Genomic DNA, 27183 nt, shown 5'->3' on the forward strand with positions numbered 1-27183 from the left:
CTTTGCTGACACCTGCTGGTGCATCCATAACAAAAGCAATTAGATGCCTGCTCTTCCAAGGAAACTCTGCCACTCTTTCATCTCCAATCAAATACATTTGCTGTGTACTCGCTCCATCTCTCTGCTCCTCTCCCAGAGTTTCAAGACCGTAACTTCCCACTAACAGATTCCCCCCATGCACTGCTGCCTTTTGTTGTTATCTGATTAGCTGGAGCGAGAGACCAACCAGGATTCATTTCACTGCTGTCTATCCTAATTTCATTCCAGGCTGTTTCCCAAACAGCTTGCAATCTTAAGCTTCTCCTCACACGTCTTCTGCTAACAACATAGAAGCATGTTAGTTGAATTTGTGGAGGAGAATACTGTATCTGTACCCTCAACTTGTGCTCTGTGTTGAGCATGCAGCTACAACTGGCAGTACACTTTCATTTAACTTCATAATACCAGTGCTACCAAGCCTTTGTCTATGATAAATGTGGCTGACATTCACTTTAAAAGACAGCTGAGGAGCACAGAGTTAGTTAGGATTTTGCCTGTTGTTTGTTTTTATGCTGTTTTTTCCACCTTTTCAGCTAGAAAAATATGAGTCTGTGACATGAGGAATTTATCAATCAAGTATAGGGCTGGGCTATATGGCAAAAACATTTATCACGATAATTCCTTTCATATCGGTCGACAGGATATTTATCACAATACAAATTAAGTCACTGTTGAGCTCAAAGATTCCCAGAAATTTGCAGGTTTTAGATTCAGACTCCTTAAAAATGACCTGATCTGATAACAGAAAATCAATTTAAATAAACAAATTATGCTACAATTAACACATTTTCATTTTTTCCCGTTTGAATCACTGTATTCTGCAGAAAGAAATGTTTGCAGTCAGGGAGTATATATCTTTATATCTATTGAAAACCATCTTTTGCCATATAAAAAAGCAGCAGCAGTGATGTATCTATTAATGCTGAAAAAAAGCAGATGGACATGTTATTGTTTGTTGCAGAAATGTTTCTTTAAGTGCCTTGCTGCTTGTTGCAGTGGATGAGTCTAATTGCTGTAAATGCTTCCCCACTGCATGCTTTAATAGATAGTAATGCTTCAGGTAATAAACATTTTTTGCAGTATATCCCATCTCAGTATATCACAGGTTTTTGGCAGCGTTAACAGTATATCACCAATTTGTTTCTTCCTGATGAGTCAGATTCATTTGAGACTCTCTCACCCACTTTATGACCAAATGACGCTTTAAGTAGCCAAAATTTTAACACACTACTTACATATCGTTACCTAATTTTGTTTGGAGTTGCAAGGTTTGTGAACCACGCAGCTGAGATCGGGACTTCTGGATTGCTGTGTACAGTTGCTGAGGCTAAACTAGCTGCTGGATGGTCGGTAAATCCCTCCAAACAGCAGACTGGCTGCTTGTTAAACCACAATGTTTTGTTTTCTTTTTCTACATGTGTTAAATACAAAAGATGCAATGTGTGAGCCCCTCTGATGGAGCTGGGTTGAGAAATAAAAGTAAAGTAACAAGTATTATTACACATTACTTTTGCTGCTTAATTACTTTTTCAATGAGTAATGTGTAATAAGTAAGTTATTACAGTTTTCAAATAACTTCCCTTATAACACTGTTTCAGACCTTCCTTCCATCCTCAGAATGACTGTTAGTAAAGTCCGCTGATGGTGGCAAGAACAGCCTGTGCATAATTTGATTTGTCATTTCAAATATGTAAATAATATAAAGTTGACATCTTAGACAGTCATGATAATCTCCTGTTCCAAAGCAATGCCGCTCTGAAAGAGTTAAGCCACTGTGACTGCGCTAATAAAAAACTGTCAAGATCTGAAACCTCTGAGAAGCCCATGAAGAGCATCTCGACTTCCTAAATCAAATTGATGATAAGATCACTGAGCTTTAGTTTGGTCCCTGTAGGGCAATAAACACAGCTTATTTTCTCTGCATAATTGGCCCAGAAACAATTCTTACAATCCCCATCTGACCCCAGACAAACCCCACGGCTGGAAATTAGCTCTTGTGGGTTGTAGGAGTAAGTCGCAAGGCCTTTTAAAGAGTCTTTTTTGAGCTCTAATAATTTGGCCCAACAGGGAGGCCTCCATCTGGATAGAGTGGTATGCCTCACACTGAGCCTAGGCCTATGAGGCTTTAGGGAGATAACTCAGAATTATTATTAATAAAGCTCTCTGGATTAAACCATGGATTGTATGTGAGTGAGTATGTGTTTGTGTCACTGAGCTCTCATCTATACCATAATGTATTCTTGTTCATTGACCTTTGGTGGAATTTACATGAATGTGGAGACAGAAAATCCAATTGTCTGAAATAGAAACACAACATAAGTTGAAGAGAGGGAAAACAACACAACCGTCATCAACCGAACAGCAGTATGCCTTGTATTTCACATTGATTCGTCTGTGGGATTCAGATGAGTCGGAGCACACGTTGAGTGGGCTTGATGGCTCAATCAGTGCAAGTTAATTACAGTCTCAGCTGGGAAGAGGCGCATACAGAGAATATCACCTCAGTGCAGATAGTGAAGCACAGTTTTAGGGTCTCCTGAAGGGCACATTATGCGAGCTGAGAGAAGGAGTGGGAACAAAACTATATGGCAGTGATGGGGTGTTGAAGAAAGCAGCAGGCACAAACAAAGCTCCTCATTAGCTATTTGCAACTGCGGGGCATAACTGGCAAGTCTCACAAAGTGAAAAACAGAATCAAAGGCGCATAAAATGGGGAACATCAATAAACAGGCCCTCTATGTGACCAATGAAGAAGTAATTAAATTGTGTTGACAAAGTCTGCGTGGTCAAAGAGACGACTGAGAAGCAGGCAAAGTCACTTTTATCTGTATGGTGTCAGTTAAGAGAAGCGCAGAAAAAATGGTTAATTAGTTCCTCCTCGGCTGTGCCATTGCGCTGCACATTTTTTTAAAAAGTTCTTTGATTCTCCTCTCATATTTGCGCTCTCACTTTTATTTGTGGCTCAAAGGAGCAGGAACCCCCTCATGTGAACAAATAAAAAGGTTGAAACAAACAATACACAAAGGGTTAGATCAGCCGTATGAAAATACTGCATGAAAGCTCAAAAGGCAGGTGCCATTTAGACTCCTTTTGAGTACTGCTATGACAGGAAATTACCACCAAGTTAACTTCATAGTATAAAGTTTTTACAAATCTAGAGTTAATTGGCTGTAACTGTTCGACACACAGAAGTACAGTGTGTTTCTCCTGCCACTTTTCACTGAGAACAAGCCCCAGTTTGATTTTTGGATGGGCTTCAAAAAAATCTGGCATTAATATGAGGTTGATGATATTCAATAAAAAACAACATTGGCTCGAATGAATGCTAGTATCAGCATGCACCCCCTTGACAAATAATATATTTTGGTGATTTTTTTTTTAACTGAAAAGATTCAAATACAGTCTCTCTAGGATGTGGAAAAAATATTTCTAGCAAACATTAATGCATAGTTACTTTTTATGTCATAAATTGAACAAAAATTTTAAAAAGAACAAGAACTTCATTGTGGCATGTGCAAAAGTTTGGACACCCTAAGAGTTCCAAAGTTTCAGATTCTTTTTACAAGGTCTCAGACTTTAATCAGCTCATTAGGCCTCAGGCATGTCAACAATCGTCATAAGGAAATGTCAGCTGGTGCCAATTTCAAAGCTTTAAAAATACTCTGAGTCTTCAAACCTTGTGAACATTCAGCAGCTGTGTAAGACTCTGAAAATGAAAGTTATTGATACCCACAGTGCAGGAGAAGGCTACAAGAAGATAGCAAAGCGTTGTCAGCTTGTAGTTCAAGATGAGAGGTTAAGATGAGACGGAGGTCAAGAGGACACCTGGAAGACCATGAAAAGTCTCGGAGAGAACTGCTCATATGCTGGTCAGAGAGGAAAATTTGACTGCATAAAAACCTGCAGGAAGATTTAGCAGACTCAGGAGTGGTGGTGCATCTGCAAAAGAAGAAGAAAACCTTACCTGCGTCCTCATCATAAAATCCAATGTCAGAAGTATGCAAAGGAACATCTACAGAAGCCTGATGCGTTTTTGAAACAAGTGCTGTGGACTGATGAAGTTAAAATAGAAGTCTTTGTCCACAATCAGCAAAGGTTTGTTTGGAGAAAAAAAGGAGCAGTATTTCATGAAAAGAACACCTTGCCAACTGTTAAGCATGGGGGTGGATCTATCATGCTTTGGGGTTGCGTTGCAACAAGCGGTGAAGGAAACATTGCATGGAAGAAGGGAAGAATGGATTCCACTAAATACCAGCAAACTCTAGACGCAAAGATAACACCATCTGTAAAAAAGAGGGTGGCTTCTACAACAGGATAACGATCCTAAACATACCTCAAAATCCACTATGGACTACCTCAAGAGACACAAGCTGAAGGTTTTGAAATAGCCCTCACAGTCCCCTGACTTAAACATAATTGAAAATATGTGGGTAGATCTTAAAGGTGCAATATGTAAGAATCAGAAATTCCTTTTCATTAATGACACCATTAATTAATTAATTAATTAATTGAGCTGCAGTCAGCATCATGTTGCTCGTGCATGTGCTCACAAGTGAACAGTGGCGCTAACATTAGCCAGCTAAAACCACAATATCAGAAAATATTTCACATGCTTTGTTGTAATGTTAGCTTACCTGTCCAATAGGAAGAAAGCCAGCTTGGGGTCGGACTTTAGGTCACTCCATTTCTAAGCTAATATTAGCTAGTGTTGCACCCTGTTGGTGCTGTAGGTGTACGGGAGAGAGGCAAGGCACTCGGAGTGTACATAAATGTCACATCCTTTGGATTTTCCCGGCAAAACCATCCCCAAGACCTTGACATAGAAATCAGTCCACACGCTGTTAAAGGCAACCAAGAAAGTCAGGGAAGGTCTCATTTTAGTATTTCTTCACATTCTGTTGATCATTTTTAGTTGACTTTTGAATGTTTTAAACTTAAATTCTTACATAATTCTTATAAATTGCTACTTTCAAAAAGCTGTTCATGCACGATGGCCCACGAATATTACAGAACTAGAGGCCTTTTGCAAGGAAGAACGGGAGAAAATTCAAAGAATTGATAGAGTTGGATACAAAAAGCGTTTGCAAGCTGTGATTTCTGCCAGAGGGGGTGTAACTAATTACTGACTATGTAGGGTGCCCAAACTTTTGCACAATACAATGATGCTTTTATTTTTTTTATTTTTGTTCAATTTATTATATAAAAAGTAACTACACATTGTTTGCTGAAAATTTAGTTTTTTTCCATATCCTAGAGAGACTGTGTTTACATCTTTTCAATTAAAAAAACTCCAAAACATGTTATTATGGGTGCCCAAACTTTAGCATACAACTGTAGAAATTAACAAGAGAGCACCAGATGGTCCCACAATTTGATTAAGAGCCTGTCAAAGCTCCCCTCTGCTTATGATATAAAAAGGATTTTGTTCAGCAGTATTGGCACTGATATTTTCTTGTTTATTTATTTTTAAGCATAATGTTAAAAAGCAGAAGAACAATGTTTTATCTCCTAGAATTTTCCTCCAAATATTTAAGTGAAATTCACACAATACTAAAAGCAAACATTTTTAGACTACAATTATTGACTATTATTATTATTATTATTATTATTATTAATTGTATCAATTGAACAAATTGAAATGGTTGCACATTTCTGTGGCAACCAGATGTTGTTATGACATGCTTTAATGTGCATTTTCTTAAGCATGAAAGCAAAGTACTTGGATAAAAGAGCAATAAAGGAGCATTCAGAAATACATTGGCCATGAACCAGTCTCTGTACTGAATGGAACAAAAAATATTCCAAAACATCACCAGGGTCTGGCATTACGTAATAACCATACAAAAGAACACCCTCCTGCACTGCATTGTGTTTTTTTTTCTATAACAAAATGCATACAGCTTGAAAATCCCTGTTGGCTCACCAAGCCTGAAGAACAGCATCTGAGTGCTTTGACAGAGCCCCGCTCAGGCCTTTTGGGAGAGCTCTGCTGCTTTAAGTCCTCGATCATAGAGAGGATTTCACCACCATCAATGCACTCTGAATCAGCAGCTGGGCCTGCTACTATGTCAAGACGACACCACTCAAAGCACTGCAGGGCACAACATGAGCAACACACAGTATTGATCTTTTTGCCACATACTGAGAGAAAAAGTAGTTCAACCAGACTTGGAGCTGTAAACTGCCTCCATAGTGCACCTCCCCCTCTGCTCAGACTCTTATCAGATGTCCTTGAGTGAAAACAGGAATTTTGAGAAAAACAAACTTTGCTCAATTACTGAGAGTTTGAAATTAGACGACTAAGAATTTCAAGGGGTTAATGAAAAGTCGAACAGTGTGACCTGCTAATTACAGATGTTTAACTAAGATAATGCAGCGTTATTAAGCCCACTGCTCAGTCGTGTGTGAGCGGTTTCTGTCACATTGGATTTTCTTCATCATTTTTGAAGCAATTATGCTTAGAAATCCAAGAGAAATGATCTACAGTTATTGACACAGAGACAGAAACTGAGGGTGTTAGTATGTATGAATGATAGTGTGTATACCACTCCGCTATATGTCATGCAGGGTCTCATTTGAACTCGCTGTATGGGACACGTTTCCCTGCTTCCATGGAGCTACTGACTCATGCTGGGGTTTGACTAACCAGGGGGACTGGGTGTGAGCTCTGCAATTGGTTGGCATCAGCAAGGCCGTTCTGGGCTCATTAAATCCCCAGATGGCGAGGGCACAGGAGCAGCAGAGTGAATAGTATTATTACCCAGCAGGGTGAGCCATGGACCAAATGGTGTCCTGGTCTGGCTCAGGACCACCAAACCACATTGAATTGCTTCTAGCTGTGAGCTCATCTGCTAAATGTTTTTTCTCACTGGATTAGCTATTTACTGCTGTGAGGAGACAAAAAACACAATTTTTGCATTGACAATGATAAAACTTGACAACTACTATTACATAGCCACCGCTAACATGTAAACACCTATTGCATTACTGCTCATTACGGCTCAAGAATGGGTTTGAGGTCATAGACAGGATATAAAGATGGATCTAGTGAGGTGTAATGTCACGCCCAATGGCATCTTTTCCGTTTGGAGCCAGGACCTTCCATTTGTTGCCTTTCACGCACCAGACACACGCCCCGCTACCTTGGACCCAAGCTAATGCTAGCTTACTGGGAACATTGTGTGGCGCTCACTTGGGCTAACTTTAGCTACTTTGGCTAAATTGTGCTGACATTGCAGGTATCATAAGTTTCTTTACAAATAAGTAACATTAAACTTGGAAATATTGCAACAACGGTTTGACTCAGTGCAAGTCCCGGAGCCATGAAGAGCAGCAGGTGAGTGAAATGTCACAGCTGTTAATCATCACCCACACAGCAGACAACAAAGCTACTTTAAGTCTTCAAATCTTATTAACAGAGCAATAGTTTAAAAAATGACCACCAACACACTTTAGAAGGTCAGAGTTCAGTGATTGAAACCAATGACTTGTTAAAAAAAGATTGATTTATAGAACATAGCAAGATTGTGGCTGTGACTGTTGATAATTCTGGCAATATGGATGTTGCCATCAAGAGGCTACACATCCTAAAAATAGGATGCTTGGCGTACACATTAAATCTGGCAATGCAGAAAATCTACCAAATTCCACTGATAAATAGGCGTCCCGAATCAGGAAAAGGAAAAGCAGCAGCTCCTTGGTAAGAAGCCAGTTCAGCCCATTAAAGTATTATTTTGAAAATCCCAAATTTAACCATTTAATTCAATATTCAAGTGTGCGGTAATTCAATTTATGTTGTGTTATTGTTGTTGTTTCAGGCCTTCCACAACACTGACTCTTACTTGACTATACTTGATTTCAAGACCAGATGGAACTCGCTCTGTCTAGACAGATTCATGGAGCTGTATCCAGTGATCCAAGCAGCAGCCTGGGACCCTTGACTGCGAAAGGCAATGACCAAGGACAACCTGAACTGTCCGAGGGATGAGGACTTCCATAAGACCGAGGAGTTTGTCCAGCTCATGAGAATCCTCTGCACAACCACACTGTGTCTGTCATTTGTAGGAATAACACTACACTTGAAATTAATATTATGCACTCGTAAAATTAAAGGGGCACCACCTCCATCGATTAATTAATTAATTAGGAAGAAAAATAATTACATTAAATTAATCAGTCTTATATCTGAAAGTCATGAACTCTGAATATAGCGACCTCCATCTCTGATATAAAGGAACAGACAAATACAATGACTTGGCTATAAATCAAGATATTTATTTAACTACCAAGGAATAGGGATGAATGGGACACCAAGCAAGTATACATAAAAAATACATATATACAACTAAAATGGATGAATGAATGGATAAATTAAATTAACAAGTTATTGCAGTCAAAATGACTAATAATGAATTAATGAATGAATGTTATCAAAAACGTGTCAAAAATGCAATGAGGGGCCAAGACTCTTAACTACAGCCAATGAAAAGTCAATTTTTGAATAGCTCTTGCATCAACTATGAGACAGAAGTATGGTAGATGGTTTTCCTACTGTCTCCTCGATGATGAAGGGCTGCTGATGAGGAACTTCCCAGAAAGCGCTGAGCAAGGCGAAGCAGACTCAGTGATCCTCGGGTCGCCAGAGTGACAGCCAGATGAGGACCGTTGCAGTAGGTTCAGTAAATCAGCTTTGGTTCACTGCCTCTGAGGAGGATGAATCCAGTCTCAGACTAGCTGAGGCGTAGTGGACACACGCACAGCAGAGAGGTGTCCCAGTCAGGTGCATTCAGTGGCAGGCTGCAGAGTTGGATGCATGGAGCTCTAACTAATCAGAAGAGTATTTGGAAAAGTCTTTAAAAAGTTTAACTACACAATAAAAATAGGAGATTACAAAAATAATAGATTATTCAAATGTCAAACGGCATGGCTTGGCTTGTGGCTTCGGCATCTTTGCAGTCTTTTGTTTCTTAGTTGAGTCTCTTTCTGGAGCTCTCAGCTCTCAGTCAAAAGAAAAACAATGCATGAAATGCCAGGCCATCCCGACTGCAGGGCCGAGAGGAACACAGAAGCAGCTAAAAGGGCACGAGCGAAGAGGAGTCAGACAGAGTTGTGAAACTTCTTATAGCTAGGAGGCGTGTTTTTGGAGAAAGAGGAGCCTTTGGCGCTTTTTTGATGGACTATTTGATTACTAGTTAATTCCTTTGTGTGGAGAGAAAACTGGCCCCCAACTTTAAAGGAGAATAATTTTATTCCTATCGGATATCTGAAAATTACACGCTTGCAAATTGAATACTCACTACGTTCTGTCATCAGTGTCATCAACACATCATGAAACAGTGATAACACTTGGAAATTGTAATATTGATTAACTACATAAAATACAGAATAAAATCAATAAACCTTATTTTCCTAATCTGTAATTAAAACTATTAAGAAAGCATTATCCTAGCAATCGAGTCATAGCTAAATAATTCACGTACACTGGTAAATATCAAATAAATCCAATATAATAATATGTGTGACTTTTAATTAGCAAATTTGGAAGCAGAGTTTGAATTTCCGTATTATAAAAACAAATAAATAGTTCTAAAATACAGTAAAAGTGAACATTGATTAGATAAGTCTAGACACATATTTTTACATATTTTTAGTGGAATTTCTGACCAATTTAGGCACTTACTGTATATAAAAGAAAAAGAGAGGAGGAGAGCAAGTCAAATGCAGTTCCTCCCAAAATTTACGACTTAAGAAACAGGAACTAGCAGAAGTCGGAAGTGTGGCCCATCCAGGTTTGGGCCATCTGTTTGTATCTGAAAAGAAAAACAAAGTCATTAATTTCCAAAACTGTCCATTTTCTCTGTGACTGATGGTGAGAAGGCTGGGTTTTTAGTCCTGTCCAATGTTTCCTTGACATCCTTATGCCTTTAGGTCAGAGGTCATTGGGTCTGTGTGTGTGTGCTCTTGCACCTACACAGACAGTCTGTTAGACCGATAGGAATCATCATTTTTTTGAAAGAATTGAACTTTTCTCCTTATATTCCTGGGTTCATTATCCTACACGTGACAAGAATGCCATGAAATAAATTTTCATTTATTGTATACCTAGCATCATCCGTTAGCTTAACTCTATCATAAGTCTTATTTTAGCCACAAATCCAAGTCTTATCCTTAATGTGAGGACAGATTGATCTCATATGTTGCACAGATGTCCTCACCTTGAAAGTGTAAAACTTAAAATGGTCATCGCAGTGACAGAGGAAGAGAAACACAAGCCCCTTTTATACGGACATCCCACAATATTGCCATAAAAAAACAGTCAGTGGCTTAATGGAGGAACAACAATGCCCCCCATTGCATGTTCGTACCTTTTATACAGAACGGCAAGATGGAGTAATGGCGCAACATTCCCACCTTGAACAGGCTGTATAAAAGGGGCTACAGACACACATTGTGTGTTGTGTCAACAGTGTGAGAATTTCCAACAGATGTAGCGACCAATCAGACTGCTTAAAAATGAGAGCTGTTCCAACAGTGCAGATGGCACTGGCAGGGACAAAATATCATCCAGAAACCCTGCTGTTTCTCACAGACTAACTCACCTCCCACTTAACACCACCCTCACATAGAAGAAATAATAGAGTTGTTCTCAACCAGTGGAGCAGATACTTAGAACGCAACAAAGTTCTGTCTGATTTGGGGATTTAAAGAAATTAAGAAATAAAAAACCTCTCCAAACCAGACACATGTTCTTGACATTTGCCTTCTGACACCCTCAAGGTTTAATCAGTACATCAAAGCTCCAGAAAAGTAAGAAATACTTTTGCATGTTTGGCCTTCACTCTGAGCAAAAGCTAATTAGCCTGGTTCTGTTTGTAAAATCAAACCCTTCTCCGGTGGAGAAGAGGAAGACGTCTGAAAAGCAACGTCTAGTTTGGGTACAGGAGAGACTCATAAAGCAGTGAGAAAAATGTTTGGCTTCCTTATTATCTGTAGAAAGCAGACAGCTGGGGGAAACTGAGAGGTTTATGAGTAATAGGATGAAGAATAGAGCTGTGGGGCCTGTCTCTGTGATTAGTTTATATTTGCCAGGCTTTAGATGTGTCAGTGCATCCATTTTTTTGCATCTTACTATATCGCCATTCCACACGGGCTCTATAGCGGTTTTTAATGGACTGAGATACCCAGAGGAAATTTATTTCATACAGACAAATTTAATCAGTCACATAAAAAGTTTACAGTGATTTCTCCTTTGTGCATTACTGAAAGCTTACCACTCTCCCTCTAGTGGAACTATAGGTGGTGCTGGTTGTGCAAAAGCATCGGGGCCCCATGGCCTCTAGGGTCTTTCAGTCACAGTCGAGCATGAGATTGAACAGTTCCTCTTGCTCTTTTGCTCTCAGTTATACATGCTTGCATAGATGCATTAAATTTAAACCTGCATTGATTTTTTTTTTTTTTGGCCACTTGGGGGCAACGGAAACAAGTTGTGAACACAACACTGACATACTGTATCATCATGTTTTAAGTTGATATGGCAAACATTTTAGCAAACACTTGCTTATTTACATGTCCAGTAATTATGGAGCAACAATATTATTAATTTGGAGTCATGTTTCTGTCCACCTGGTGAATGTAAGTCCAACATTCACTCTCCTTTAACTCTGTTTGTGGTCTCTTATCAACTTATCATAACTATTATATCTGGCTCTTTGGTTGCTAAATGTTCCAGTATGTTGATGCTGTTTAGTGCTGAGCAGGTAATGCACAGTGGATTTTGAGAGCTTTTTCTCTCAAAACAGCTGCCTGCTGCAGCCGAATACAACACTATGAGAGTGGTGAGAGAATGAAAACAGTAAAGTTGCAGCTGAACAGCTAAACAATGAGAAAACTAACTCTCTATAGGCACAGACCGTCCTATGGGAAAAATATTTCACTGCACTGACTATTTTTCGCTCAGGTTGCATTGATTTTTAGACTTTATAAAAATAGTGGATGGTGCCACAAACCAATCACCCATTGGTTTGTGGACGTTTGGAAGCCTTGAGTTTGGCATTTTGACTGTCGCCATCTTGGATTTCTGGAGCTAGAGGTGATGAGAAGTGACCATATTTGGATGAGAGGGTGGCGCTGACCCTAACACTAGCTGCTAGCTTGATTAGCAAGTTGCATTTACATTCTATGGTTAACTGTGATAATTCCAATGCTAATGCTAATTTTCGTTAGCGAAAAAACCGGCTTAAGACCATTAAAACAAAATGTATTTACCAGAAAAACTGAACATCCAACTCCTTAGAGGGTCTTTTAATACAAACAAATGCTGAACAAGACTTTTTAGGCGACAAAAATGTTACAACTTTCATGAACTGAATACACATTGAAATAAAGATGGCTACGCCTATAATCTGTGAATCTGGGGTGATGCCATGTTTACATTACCTAACCAATGTTGTGGCCATGGTAGCAACTTGTCAATCACAATGTAGCCACGCCCTAAATGATACTTCGCTTCATCGTCAAATTTAAATTAAATTGGACCATAATTTACAAAGTGAACATCATGTTTTATTGACAAAGACTTGAAACTAGCGATTGAGACCAAAAACTCATTAGGAAAGTGTTATCTGAGGTAATAAATCAAGTGAGAAATAGGGTAGTTTTCCCATTGACTTCTATACAATCAGACTTTTTGGAGTCAGTGGAGTCGCCCCCTGCTGGCCTTTAGAAAGAATGCAGGTTTAAGGCACTTTCACATGGGCTTCACTTTTCAGACCTGGAAGTACCCACCTGGAACAAAATGAAAACACAACATTAGCATCCATTTAGAGTCTTACATTCATCTGGTCACCAGATGAATGTTAGTCACATATTCACTCTGCTTTTAACTCTGTTTGATCTTCAACAAATGTCTAGCTTCTTAGCTGCTACAGTAAATACTCCACTCCACTGCGCCACCAGCTAACCACCAGTTTTGTCTGTCTGGTGTTTAGTGTTGGGCTGACACTGTCAAGTTGGTTCATCAGAGCTTTTATAGTGAAAATGGCTCCAATGTCTTCTGAGATACTGTATTTGAAACAGCACTGTTAAAATTGTAGTGAATTTGGAAATATGAAAGTAATCAAAATATTTTCACTGGAATTTAACACCACTGGGTGAAATATAATTATTGCAGGCAGGAGGCAAAGCGTTCCCACTTATTAAAAATAACGCTCATTTAGAACAATCTATGTAGATTACATAGCATGTGACATAGAACAGCATGTGAACATATCAGATATTGCACATACAAACACCTATAAATAGGATTTATCCCTCTATAAATTAATAAATCGTACCCATAAACATGCTCCAAATATCTATTACACATTAATTATAGAAACGTCTATTTCAGCTGCAATGCACAGCCTACTAAATAATTCCTGGGTACATAAAGCATTACTCTGGTTTCACTGGGAATTCATTCTAAATTTATCCAACTGGTGCTGCATCTTCATTTAATTTAAGTGAAGTATAAAGGTAACAACATGAGATACTGCAGAAGTTTTCCCTGAGCTGAGGATGATAGAAATAAGTAGTCTTTCTTATTTTGGCCATGGAAATTTAGACTTTTCACATAGAATGATGTCTCATGAATCTTTTTGTGATGATTTATCTTATTGCATTTGTATCAAGAAGAATCGTCATTTATTTCTCATATTTGATCCGAATGTGTCTGTCCTGACTCTCTGGAGGCAATTAGCAAACAAGACGGGCCTTGTGATAGCTCTTGCTGATTTTGATTTAAAACTTAATTTTTAACAAAATAAGGACACTTTTATTGTAGTTTTTATAAAAGTTTAACATCTGATTTAATTGAGCAAGCAGAAGAGAGAACTGGTCGAAGAAGGCCCGGTGGAGCTGCGTCCTTGCCTGAGGGGAGCGGCAATGAAGTGAGCACCTGCGACCTTCGTGAAAATGTTGTTAGCCGTGAAAGCATCTGTGCGCTTCGAGTTTTACACAGTAAAAACTTATATTTTTGACAAGATGAAAGGATTGCGGATGTTGTGGTCACTCTGAGGGCTGAAATTACTGCTTTGAAAACAGCAACGGATGCGAGCATCACAACACTGAAAGCCCAGGCCACAAGGTGAGACACTGAATGGACTGGACCGGTTAGCATCATGCATAATGGACATTGTCGTGGATTTGGAGGCACAGGTGAAACATCTCAATGGACAAGTTGACCGACTTGACGGAGAATGCCTGGACCTAGAAGGATGTTCATAGCAACAGAATCTGAGGGGAAAGGGCAAAGCATTTTGTCACTTGTGCCACTAAGCAAAGTAAACCACAGTAACAACCCAATCATCTATAACACCATACGCATTGGGAAACAAATGACAAAATATTTTAAGCTCAGAACACTGTCGTTCTTACTACCCATAGTTGCAACTCCATTATTCATTCCTTCCAGTTCAGATGGGTTTTTTTTACATGGATGGAAATGGAATATTTAGTGTTGGCAACCTATATCTGGAAGTGGTGTTTACATCCTTCCAACAGCTCCAAGAAAAATATGTTCTCCTACAACAGGACTTCTTTAAATATCTATAGGTTAGGAGTTGTGTGAGAACATATCTTCTTGACTTTGAGAGTGCAAGGCCGGACAAATTGGATTGCTGTCTAAAACATTCTTCTGGATCTGAAAATATAAGTTCTTATCTGTACAATACATTGTAGAGTATAGCCATGACCACAGCTAACACCATTAAAGCAGAATGGGAAGCAGAACAGTTATTAGAAGATAAGAGCTTGAAATATATACCTACATGTTCGATTAATGCACGACACTGTTTAAGGTATTTAAGGTATTGCATAGATTGCATTATTCAAAGACAAAATTACTCAGAATGTTTCCAGAAATTTCACCCCAGTGTGATAAATGTAACTGAATAGAAGCGCCCTTATTACGCAGATATGCCTTATATCCCAGTTTGCAAAATTTCTGGACTGGGATATTTAGATTATTTTCAAAGATACTGCGGGTAGAGATAGAACCTGATCCAGTATTAATCACCCTAGGAATATTGGAAGGGCTAAGGAGGCTGCAAGTAGCTCAACAATGCCTCTTATCTTATGGACTTCTCACAGCTAAGAAGCTCATTCTTCTATTTTGGAAGAGAAAGAAGTGCCCACTGTTAAACTCTGGCTAACTGAGTTGACAGAAACTCTGCATTTAGAGATAATTAGATTTATTCTTAAAAACAAACTCAGGGAATTTGAGAAGATTTGGCACCCCTTAATCTCCTACCTGAAAGAGTAAAATAATTCAAATCCTGTATATAACTTACACTACATGCAACATTAGGTAGCTCTCCTGGGAAGGGTTGAGGGCTTGGGGGGTGGGTGTGGGTTACTTTGTTTCTTTTTTTTTTTTGCTCACTTTGTACTCTAATGTAAAGATTTCTTGTGTAATTGTGTAAGTAGTCCACTTTATGGATATTGTATACTATAATGTCTAGTTCTGTATATATGGATAGATATATGTTTGTTTACTTTAAAAAAGAAAAAGGAAGCATGTTTATCTGGATTCCATGTACAATGATAATACAAATCTTCACAATAAAAAAATAATTGATACCAATGTGTCTGTCCTTGGGAACTGTTGTGTTCATTTAGAAAAGCATCAATGAAGATGGAAAATGTAAGTCCTCATTTTAGCGTTGCTTAACTTTCATCTCTCATCAGCTTCTTTCATACCTTCAGACACAGAGTATAGCTATAAAAAAAGAGCTTCTGCAGTAAATCTGTGCAGTCTATTTTTAACCTTTATTTAACCAGGAAAAGTCTAATAGAGATTAAAAATCTCTTTTACAAGAGCATCCTGGCCAAGACAGGCAGCAGCACAATTAACAGGGTTGCATAAAAAAAAGACCTAACAATTTATAATGAAAATAAAGAATAAATTACAGAATCGTAGAACATTAAAATATTCATCAGTATTCAGTGAAGTCATCATCATCAGGGATCAAACAAGGGCAATTTGAGTCAAAACATCTACAGCCAGATGTGCGTGCCTTCAAGTCATTAAGAATTACTTTAAATGCATCCAGTGAGACCAGCTCCCGAAGATTCAGATAGTTTTGCAACTGATTCCAAGCTGAAGGAGCAGCATACTTAAACAGCCTTTTTCTCAGTTCAATACAGGATTTAGGGACAGATAGTAGGAATAAGTCCTGGAGCGAAGACAATAACTTCCCTTACTTTTCTGAAGGATGTAGATCTGTAGGTAAGATGGAAGCAGACCAAGAATGGCCTAATAAATAAGAATATGCTAATGTTTAAGTTTACGGGTGGACAAGGCAGACCATCCGAACCGAGCATACAAAGACCAATGGTAGGTAAGAGCATTAAAATTTGCAATAAACCTCAGTGCTCCATGGTAGACAGTATCCAGGGCATGTAGGCATGTAAATAACATCACCATAGTCCAGCACCGTCATAAAGGTGGCAGCATCAAGTCTCCTTTTGGCCGTGAAGGAAAAGCAAGGCTTACTTCAAAAATAACAACCCAATTTCAACTTAAGTTTTTTCACCAATTGCTGAATGTGAAGCTTGAAAGAGAGAAAATCATCCATTTCGATCCCATGATATTTGAATTGAGATACAGACTCAATCTCAGAGCCATGAAAAGTGGTGATAGATGGAAGGTGGCTTTTATTTTGCATTTGAAACCATACATTTTATTACATACACGCTTTCATAGACCTTCATGCATACAGGGCATAACTTTAGACACAGTAAAATTAATTAAAAATATTTCAGGGGTACTTTTCACTGACTGAAGATAGTTTGTGTCAGATTTGGAAAGTAATTTAATGTGGTTGAAAGACATCAAAAAATATCTTACTATTGGCGCTACATGAGCACTTTTCTGTTCTCTCACTGGTTTGAAGTGGCAGGGCTCAGTTGGAAAAGGTGATGTCACATCAATGCAGTAAAGTTTAGATATATTTAGATCAAAATGTGATGACAGTTGTGGGGTTGTTGGCTCATGTTGACATGATCACTGTCAATCAAATCTGATTAAACCCACACAGTTCAGATTAAGGAATAATAAATAATAATAAGGACATTTTTTCCCCCCAAACCTAAACTTTATTTAGTCACGAACATTTAATGATATAGTGAAATGCAAAAGATTTGAGACAACATTTTCAGAGGCTTTAAATCATTGAGCTGCCTTTCTTTTAGCTTCTTTGGAAGCTCCTTCAGTGCAACCACTGAACTTCTATAATAGCATGTCAAGTCTCACTTCTCACATTTCAGTTCCTTTACTGGCATTTAATTTGTTTATCATCAGTGATGTGAAAATCCAAATTATAAAATCAAAACATACTGCAGAAAGTCTCTCCTGCATGGCTCTGGACTGGCTGTCAAAGTAGCGGAAGCGTAACAGCTTTCTCCACTGCTGGATTTCAGTAGAGAAAGCTGCTATGGTTCAGAGGTAGTTAGGCCAACCTCAGTTACATTCAGCACTTGAGCTGAAAGTTTTGGAGCAAATGTGAAGAAATAAGGCACACATCATGCTGCTCTGCCCTCAGCTCTGCTCTGCCTTGATAGTTTTAGGTATTCTGAGACAAGTCTGGCTTTGTAAAACTTTTCAGTTATGTTGTTATTTTGTTTTGCTCTGTGTGCAGTGACCTAGCAAAAACAAAAGACGTCTGATGTTGCGACTGACAACATGGAGTTTGAATCGGAGATTCCTCAACTGATGAGCTGAATCATCTGCATTTAGGGAGCAGCCCTAATTTTGGCTCTTTGTTATTGCTTTAAAATGACACTGACTGGAGTGGGGCTATATTTAAAGATACATTTGTCTGGTTAAATTTACTGTCCTTGATTAACTCAAGGGATGGCCGTGTCTGTGTTTAATGTTTATTTGTACCGTTGCCGGGAGACCACCGAAATTTTGATATATTTTTTAATTTACTGATACCAGACTGACACACAGTTACTTAAAAGTACATAATTACAACCTAATACTTCCACATGAAGAAAAGATTGATCAAGACCTTGATCAAGGAACGCAAAGAAAGTTTTATTTTGTTTGAACTGTCCATTTCATCGTGAGTTCATGCCAAGAGGCTTTAGATGATCTGTTCTTGCCAACAGAGAACCTGTGAACAGGCAGTGATTTTTGTTGTAGGAGCTTGCATGGAAGACTGTGGGCAGCTTTTGATGCTGCAGATGATGGTGGAAACCTGCCAATCAACTCTGCGGGCAGTACTGGCAACATTCTTTTACTTTCCGTTTCTGAGGAGAAAAAAACAGGTGTTTGCTCGGAAAACTTTTTATCTCTAGAGGTGGAATGTGCATGCACATGTGTTTACATATTGTATGATTGAGTGTCTATTGATGTATGAACTTCATGGAAGAGAGAGGAGACTGCTCATGTGAAAGAAGAGAAAGACATATTGTATCCCTTGAAACTCCTGAATGAATAATGAACTCAACTCTGACGTGCTTTCACACTGAACTTGAGCTGCACACAGAGACAGACACAAAGTAGGCTGAGACAAGTTATCATCGTTACACCTTCAATGTAGGGCTGCAACCAGGGATGTCAACGGTTGACAATTAATCAGTTAACTGTTAATCGGTTAATTTGCATACAAGAGTTGGGTACTGAATTTGTTACTTCACATCATTCATGTTCAATCGGTGCCAAATTTTGATACCTTACAGGACTGAGAGTGAGTGCAGCCCTGAAATAAATTTTAAAAACACACATTTACCGACTGAAGGGTCTCACATGGAGGCTTCAACAGTGACAGGAGCACCAACCCGCAGATACAAAGAGAAGTGATGGATCCACTTTACCAACCTCTAGCAGTTATTTAGCATGGCTAGCATTGTTAGTATAGCTGTGTTATGCCCAGTGTGTAGCCCATAGACTGTATGAAAATAAGGTGTAGCTGCGGTGTCTCTGGTTAAACAGCACCATGCTGGGCAGGTGACAGGCGTGTTAATGGTGTTTGTGTGCTCTGAAAGACTTAATGGCGCGGATATAAAGTCACACAGCTGATAAGACTGTTAGCCGTCTATCTGTAATAATAGGTGTTGGTTTGTTATTAGGCAATCAGAATGATCTAAACCGATATAATGCCAATCAATGTGGTAGAGGGTGAGGGATTGAAAGCTAGTTCGGTACCTCGAGCCTGTGTACATTATGCCATCAAGAGCTACTGTGACTAAATGCATTGAAAACACTTTGATGAGCTAAAAGTCAAACTGACCAGGGCAGACAAGCTAGCTCTGACCACTGACTGCTGGACAGCTCTGACAAATGAAAGCTACATCATAACTTTTCTTAAAAATCAACTGGTTAGTTACCGGTTAATGGGTGTCAGTCTATTGAAAGCAAAATTATCCGTAACTGACATCCCTAGCTGCAACTAATGATTATTTTCATTGTCAGTTGATCTGTTCATTATTTAGTCAATTAGTCGATTAATTGTTTGGCCTGTATAACATCAGAAAACAGTCCAAACAGCAATTTAAAACCCCAAAATATTCAATTTACTACAATGTTACGACATGGAGATGATGATCAATCGATTATCAAAAAAGTTGCTGATTAATTTTCTGTCAAGTGATTAATTGCAGCTCTAATTCAGTGTTGCTATACATATAATGCTTTTAGGGCTGAAACTAGTGGTTATTTTCATCATTGATTCATCTGTTCTTGATGAATCAATTAGCCATTTTCTCTATAAAAAATCAGAAAAGAGTGAAAAATACTCGTTATAATACATTTTTGAATGTCTGATTTAGTCCAACCAACAATTAAGTTCACATCCAGAGGTAATCAGTACAGTGTTTGCCAAAGAAAAGCATTAAATCATCACAGTTGAGAAGGCAGAGTTGCTAAAAATGACTAAAATTATTATTTGATGATAAAAAATTGTTGCTGATTAATTTTCTGTCAATCAGCTAATCATTGCAGCTCTAAACTTTTTCATTCAAAGTTATGTTTCATTAAAGAAAGGTAACACACAGTAAAGGAATAACAGTAATACTAAGTATGATAAATGCTATTACTTTTGAAAAATGGTTCATTTTGGCCTTGTAGTAAACTATAGATCTACAGTGCATCTAATGTGGTCTCTCTCACTCTTAATAATATCTCGATATTGATTTTAGCCATATTACTCGGCCCTACTTATTTGTATCCTCGCTTCTCTGGCTTGTATCTCCTCTTTACTCCTCGCTCCTCCAAGCAGCTTTAAGAGAACTGAAGTGGCCTTAATGATGGAAGACCTTAATCGATTTCCAGGTCACATGAGACCGGAGGTTAGTGGGAGATATGAAATAAGAAAAATGAGATGCTCCTGTGATGTATCCCTCCTTGTGGATTGTTGAAAGTCCTTCTGGGAAACATAGTTAATCACTAACTCAGGATGCCACAGCAAGGCAGGTTCAGAGAAAATAGGTTCACCAAGAAAGTAAATTACAACACTTCATTATGAAATAACTCCTGGAATGCTTTGAATGTCCCATATTGATCAGGTCTAGCAGTGTAGGAGTACCCAAGGGTCGACTTTTCAGCTGTGATGTGAATAGTGTCTAATACAGAAAGGATTGCTAAGGCTAATTAAGTGTAGTTAGATGTTAATCGATCAATAACGGTTTCCAGCTTCTCAGATGTGAGGATTTGCTGCTTTTCTCTGATTTATATAATTGTAAATTGAACATCTTTAGATTGCTTGTTTCAACCAACCACCAGAACAAAGTCTGAAGACATTACAGCAAACCAGCCACTTGTAATCGCCATTTACACTATTTTATGATATTTGATAGATTAAACAATTATTGGAATAAGTAACAAAAATAAATTGGAGATTAATCTATAATGAAAATATTCATTAGTTGCAGTTCTACATCAAAGACCACTTAAAACACAACAAAAATCATTCCTTATCTACTATAATCTAAGTTTATTATATACATAACATTTCATAGACTAAACTTTCAGTACGTGAGATACCTGTGAGACATAATTTACTGCATTAAATGACAGTGTGAAGAACAGAGGAAATACTTGAGATAAGCACTAAAAAAAACATGATTAAGTCATGTGTAGTGCTTCAAATTGATGTCAGGGCATTACTTACATAGACTCCACCACTCAATCATGCTTTCTTTATTCGGCTCTTAATTGGAAGGAATGCAGTTTTTAATCCGACAAGCTGTCTTCTGTTGAGATGTCGCTGCCGACTTTGTATGCACTAAATTCTTAATGACACTGCAAATACCTGGTGACGGGGGGGTTGTGTAATAGAGGCTGGCAGCTCGTCTGCTACTTCCCAATCACTCGCTGCCGAAGTGCAGCTTCTGCACTCCTGTCATAGACCAGATGAAACAGCAGTTACTTTGAAAAGCAGACAAGTTGTAGTGATTAGCAAAGACAGATGAATGAATTAATCTGATTGAATACAGAAATGTATTCAATCAGATTTGACTTGTTTATTATAATTGATAGGGTGGTGACAATGACATGGTGTAATCAAATCAAGAAATGGCTATAATAAAAAAGACTGTTAGAATTGATATACTGTGTAAATAAGTTGAAAAAAAAAAACTCAACCATGACCGAGTCAAGTTTTTTCCATGACCATAGAGTAACTAAAACATTAAAATCATATTATCAGCATATCCTATGATAACATTTATGTTTTGGGGACACATTACTGGTCAAAGGTTTTAGAACACCTCAATTTTTCCAGTTTTGATTGGAATTTAACTCACATAGCTTAATATCTCAATGTACCCTGAAATTAAAGCATAGAACAAATTAAACAGTAAGAGATTTGAAAAGAGATATAATGGAATCTCTCTAACAAAATTGAATCTAAATTTTTGACATATCACAGTAGCCACCTTTTGCAGATATTACAGGCGATCACACTTGTGGCATCCTTTCTACAACGGAAATCAAATATAGTTCGGAAAGTTCTTCTCAACACTGTTAGAAGTTCCCACAAATGTGTAGCACTTGCAGGTCGTTTAACTTTCACCCTTCTGTCCAATTTCATCCCAGAACCAGCTCAATGGGGGGGTTTAGGTCTGGAGATCGTGCTGGCCATTCCATGATTTGGAGCCAACCGTCTTTTTCTTTTCTTCTAAGGTAATTCTGACAGTGTGGACGTATGTTTTGGTTTGTTATCTTGCTGTAGGATGAACCTCTGAGCAACTAGGCGTAGACAAGAGGATACCAAATGGCTCTACACAATGTTGTGGTAGCCCTTTTGGTCCAGGTTGCCAGTCACTCTGGATCCAGCAAAAGAACCCCAGACTATCAAGCTTCCTCCTTCAAGCTTTTATACATACAGGGTTTGTAAGTAATCAACAAAAGATTGGACATCTGTAGGAATTGTTTGCATGAACTTTCAAGACTTAATTTATGTCCATTGCTGCAGAAAAGCTGTAAGTTGTTAAAACATTACTTGATCCCTGAAAAAAAACCTTTTTATAATTCTGAAGTGTACATTATTTTTCAATTTTTGGTAATCTAGACTTCTTTTCACCTCTGACAGTTTACTGCTTACCTTTGTACAATTTAAGGTTATTCACTGGACTTGAACGGCTTAAATTTCAATAAAAACTGGAAAAATGGGGGTGTTCTAAACCTTTTGACTGGTAGTGTATATGTTTAGAAAACTAGTATTTTACCTCAAACTTCACATTTCAGTTGCTACCACCTTTATTCACAGTTTGATGCTTGGGAAAACTTGGCCAGGTACATTTTGTGCTCACTAAACAACAGAATGAGCTTTAACCATCCTTGTTTGCATCAGAAGTCTTAAAGCTGTGAGGCTGTTCCCACAAAGCAAACAAACATTAACCAACAGAGGAGCAGATGCATTAATCTGCAGAACATCGTCTCCAGCAGGCATTCACAATCCATCTGTTATGACAGCTTATGTTGCTAATTACACCAGCAGACGTGCTGTGTTTCGTATTCTAATGACGATCACAATGGATCTTGTTTTATTCACAAGAGTTTGACCAATGGATTGTTCTTTCAGTCCTCAAATATTTTGCCACAAAGGATCAATGAACCGACTGTCAGCTGTAGCAAGTGTGTGTGTGTGTGTGTGTGTGTGTGTGTGTGTGTGTGTGTGTGTGTGTGCTGAATGTCCCTCGGACGACCTTCAGAGTTTACTAGGAAATGTAGTTTCAAGAAGTAGAGTCTAGCTTCGGGTTACATTAAGTGCAATGATGCATGCAGATGCTTCTTTGCTCAATTTGCAACACTTACAGCGAACCCTTGATTTAAAGTGCTCACTTTTAATCTTTCCACTGATTGTGAACAATATGCAACTGAGCTTTCTCTAAAACCCACTTGTTCAGTCTGTACACACTAGATTTCTAAAAACATACTGTATGTGTTGTATTGTTTCGCCAATAAAGGTGAACTCACAAAGAGCAAAAATCATAATTCATAGTTGCAAACAGATCTCCAGCTTGCTAGGCTAAGAGATGGCTATAATGTAGCTCAGCTATCATATTTGTACGTACAGTCTCATATGTCACATAGCATTTTGTCATCCTCAGACACTAACAGTTGTCTTTTAATGAATACACAGTTGCCCTTTTGTTCATTGATAGCTCTGTCTATGTTGCCGTCCTTGGGGGGGTTTCCTCCTCTACCTCTATCTGCTGAGAGTGAAAACTGGAAGGCCGAATCACAGCTTCGCTTTTGATAACATTTCCACACCTGCTGGGAACTGGCAGTTAAGGAGCTTCTCACACAAAGATTAAAAATGGAACAGTGTCACACTATTGATATAGTCATAAGGCAATATAATATACGAGTGTACACTTCCATTACAATATTCATAGAAGTAGCGTTGACTGTGACTGCAAAGAAGAGAGCTCAGCCTCAGGTGGATCTGTGACTGTGGATTGATGTCTTTTAAAGTTGCGACTATTAGTCCATTAAATGGTTAGTTGATCGGCAGAAAATAATCAACAACAATTCTGATTATTGATTTATCAGTAACTTATGAAGCAAAAATGCAAAATACCATTTGCTGATTATAGCTTCTTAAATGGAAGGATCTGTTTGTTTTCTCTGTTTATATCATCATAAATCATATATCTTTGGGTTTTGGACTGTTGGGCGGACAAAACGCAATATGAAGACATCTCTTTGGGATCTTTGTGATGGGTATTTTGCAGTATTTTCTGATATTTTATAGACAAAACTGATCGTTAATTACAGACCTGATGTCTATAAAGTAAGTGTCGCCTTTGTGACAGAGATATAAAGAATAAAAGGAGGAGGGGACACTGTTAGATACAGAGAGCTGGCAGGAGAGACTGCAGTGGAGAATAATGTCAGCTTAACAGGGAGACAAGTATGAGGGAGCAAAAAGACGAGAAGAAAGAAGACAGAAAAGAGAAATAGAAAGAGATGGAGGCAAAAATCTAAAGCACAATCCAGCTGCTCCTCATGGGCCTCTTTTATCTCTTCCCTTGATGGTGAAGTTGTGGTATTGGATAACTCTGTTTCCGCTTTCAGCATTATGTTTTCTGAGAAGCCACATATCCAGATGAAATGAGAGCTTTGTCATAAGTATCTGATTGCAGATTACCCATGTATTACTTCTTATTTTTGGTTGCTTCCTATTCTACAGCATGTATGTTGATTACAAATTGCTACCTACTGTGTAAGTCTGGCTTTTTTGTATGAAGCAACACTGTTACTTTTTTTTAAAACTTACACACTTTTTATATACATACGTACTTACTTAAGTGTATTTTTTTGTTTTGTAAAAATGGCCCTATTCTCAAAGAGAAAAAGAAAATCAAACCATGCAAAGCTTGAACATAGGGCTGCAACTAATAATTATGAATCTGACAATTTTTTTAAGATGATTTTTTTTGGCATTTATTATTTTAGTTGGCAGTGAAGAGACAGACAGCAAACATGGGGAGAGAGAGATGAGTATGACATGCAACAAAGACCCCTGGCATGTGCAGTAGCCATTCAGCTATCAGGGTGTTCCCAGAATCTGATGATTTTAATCCTTGATAAATCAATTAACCGTTTGGTCTATATAGAACATCAGAGAATACTTAAAATTGCCAGTTAGAATTTCCTAAAGCCAAAGGTGACGTTTTCAAAAATCTTGTTTTGTGTGTTCAATTTTCTAAAACCAAAAACATTCAATTTACTATCACATAAGACAAAGAAAATTAGCAAATCCTCACAACTGCAATCATAAAACAAGGGAATTTCTTGTATTTTTGCTTGAAAAATAACATAATGATTATTTGATTATCAAAATAGTAAAGGTTTGGTCGATTGAATAATTCATGAAAGGATAGATTCGCAATTTTTCAAGTCTGTCTTAAAAACAATAGTCAGGTGCCCAAATGAAAACCTTCATAATGCATTTACAATGTAAGTGATGGGGGACAAAATCCACTGTCCTCCTTCTGTGCAAAAAAGTATTTAAAAGTTGATCTGAAACTAATATGAAGCGCCAGCCAAATCAAGTAGATATCTTTCAACGTTAGTGTTTTTAGTGCCAAAGTGCCTCTTTTTGTGACTATACTTTTACCGCAGAGTGATTTTGATGCTAAAAAGACTGTAAATGTGGCAGATATCCACTTGATATGACGTAACTCAGACTGCTGAAGCCTCATAAAAGCTTCAGATAAACTTTTAAATGCATTTTGTTCAAAAGGACTGTATGGACACACTGTGGATTTTGTCCCCCATCACTTACATTTGAAGGGGAACTTTTAATGGCCAGCATGAACAGGAGGAATGATTCCAGTGAAGAAAACCTGTGTCAGTGTTCATACGGGCACCTGACTGCTGTTTTAACACAATACTTGAAAAATTGCAAACCTATCCTTTAATCAACTTATTCTTTCAGTTCTACTAGAAAACCTACATTCACGCACTCAAAATATAAAAGTAACAAACTGTGATATAAATGGGAAACAACAACAACTCAAAGCAATAAAATTGGTAGAAAACCTACATCAACACCATGTTGTTCACATGTGTTACTCTTAACACATTTTTGTGTTTTTCTCTGCGATCGGTGTTTTGAGGAATTCACATAACATCTAAAGGGCAGTGAGATTAGCTAAGAAACAGAAACATATCCAGTTACTTCAACAGTCCGATGGGATAAATGAGTGAAATGAGGATGGTGACTAAGGAAAGGAAAAAGAGCAACAAGACAAACAGAAGGAAGAACAAAATTTCCAAAGGAGGAAAGTCAGTCTACCTGAACTGGACACTGTAATGTTTTTAAACAACACCATTAATCATCATTTCATCCTTACAAAGACCAGTGGGGATTGAAATATTGATCCTTGTAGTGAAGGTAAAAACCCCTCGGGATGATTACAGCCGAGTGTAGACTCAATCCTTCACCTGGATTTTTTTCCCCTCATTTTTGTGAGTTAGGTCTCTATCATTGTGATGAAGGAGTGGTGCTGCCTTCGCTCCCTGTTCTCAGTCGGTACTCTCACAAGCCAGCAATCTCCACAGTATCACAGGTGATTGATGACATGGCAAGGTAAAAACCGCCATCAATCTGGAACAGCCAAGAAGGAAACAATATCAACACAAACATTAACTTTGGACTCCATTGCCCAATCATACCTTTTGTCTTCCAGTTGACCGAACTGCCCCACTGCTCCAGTTCACATGTTCAGATGGGACCCTGAGTGTACTAATAAATCTGCAGTGTGTGTGTATGTTCGTTCATCACACACTTTTGTTCACTGATTAACTTGTGTCATCATACGAATATCGGAGGTACAACTCAACAAAATGTTTTGTAGTTTAAGAGTGATACTGTGTATTGTTTTTTTGGTTTTTTTTATATCACAGTACAGGTGCCAGCTTAATCCAATGGAGGGGCTCTGGCTGAAACAGCTATTTACAACGCAGGTTTGCACAAAAACATCTGTGGTCCGTGTTGCCTGTTGTGCCAGCTGGCTATTATAACTCTTCTCTGGTTAACACAGTGAAAGTCTTGAGGTACGGCAGTGTATTGCTGCCACCATGAATTAATAATTTATATATATAGATATAATGTATAATATAAAATAATCAATACTTGTGCAGTTTCT

At 38.2% G+C, this 27183-nt stretch overlaps 1 long non-coding RNA gene across 8 annotated transcripts in view; it reads left to right on the top strand.

Moving 5' to 3' along the window:
• The window catches only part of LOC122986998, a 127158-nt gene that overhangs the window by 60790 nt on the left and 39185 nt on the right, over positions 1–27183 (top strand). The window contains exon 3 of one of the 8 annotated variants that reach the window (XR_006404425.1): positions 7902–10374. The exons of 6 other annotated variants lie outside the window; for them this stretch is intronic. This is a non-coding gene — a long non-coding RNA (uncharacterized LOC122986998). Of the gene's footprint in view, positions 1–7856; positions 10375–27183 lie in introns of those variants that run through there. One more of the 8 variants, XR_006404423.1, reaches the window with a different exon arrangement.

This window comes from Thunnus albacares, chromosome 8 (genome assembly GCF_914725855.1).
Source record: "Thunnus albacares chromosome 8, fThuAlb1.1, whole genome shotgun sequence".
Taxonomy (NCBI): Eukaryota; Metazoa; Chordata; class Actinopteri; order Scombriformes; family Scombridae; genus Thunnus; species Thunnus albacares.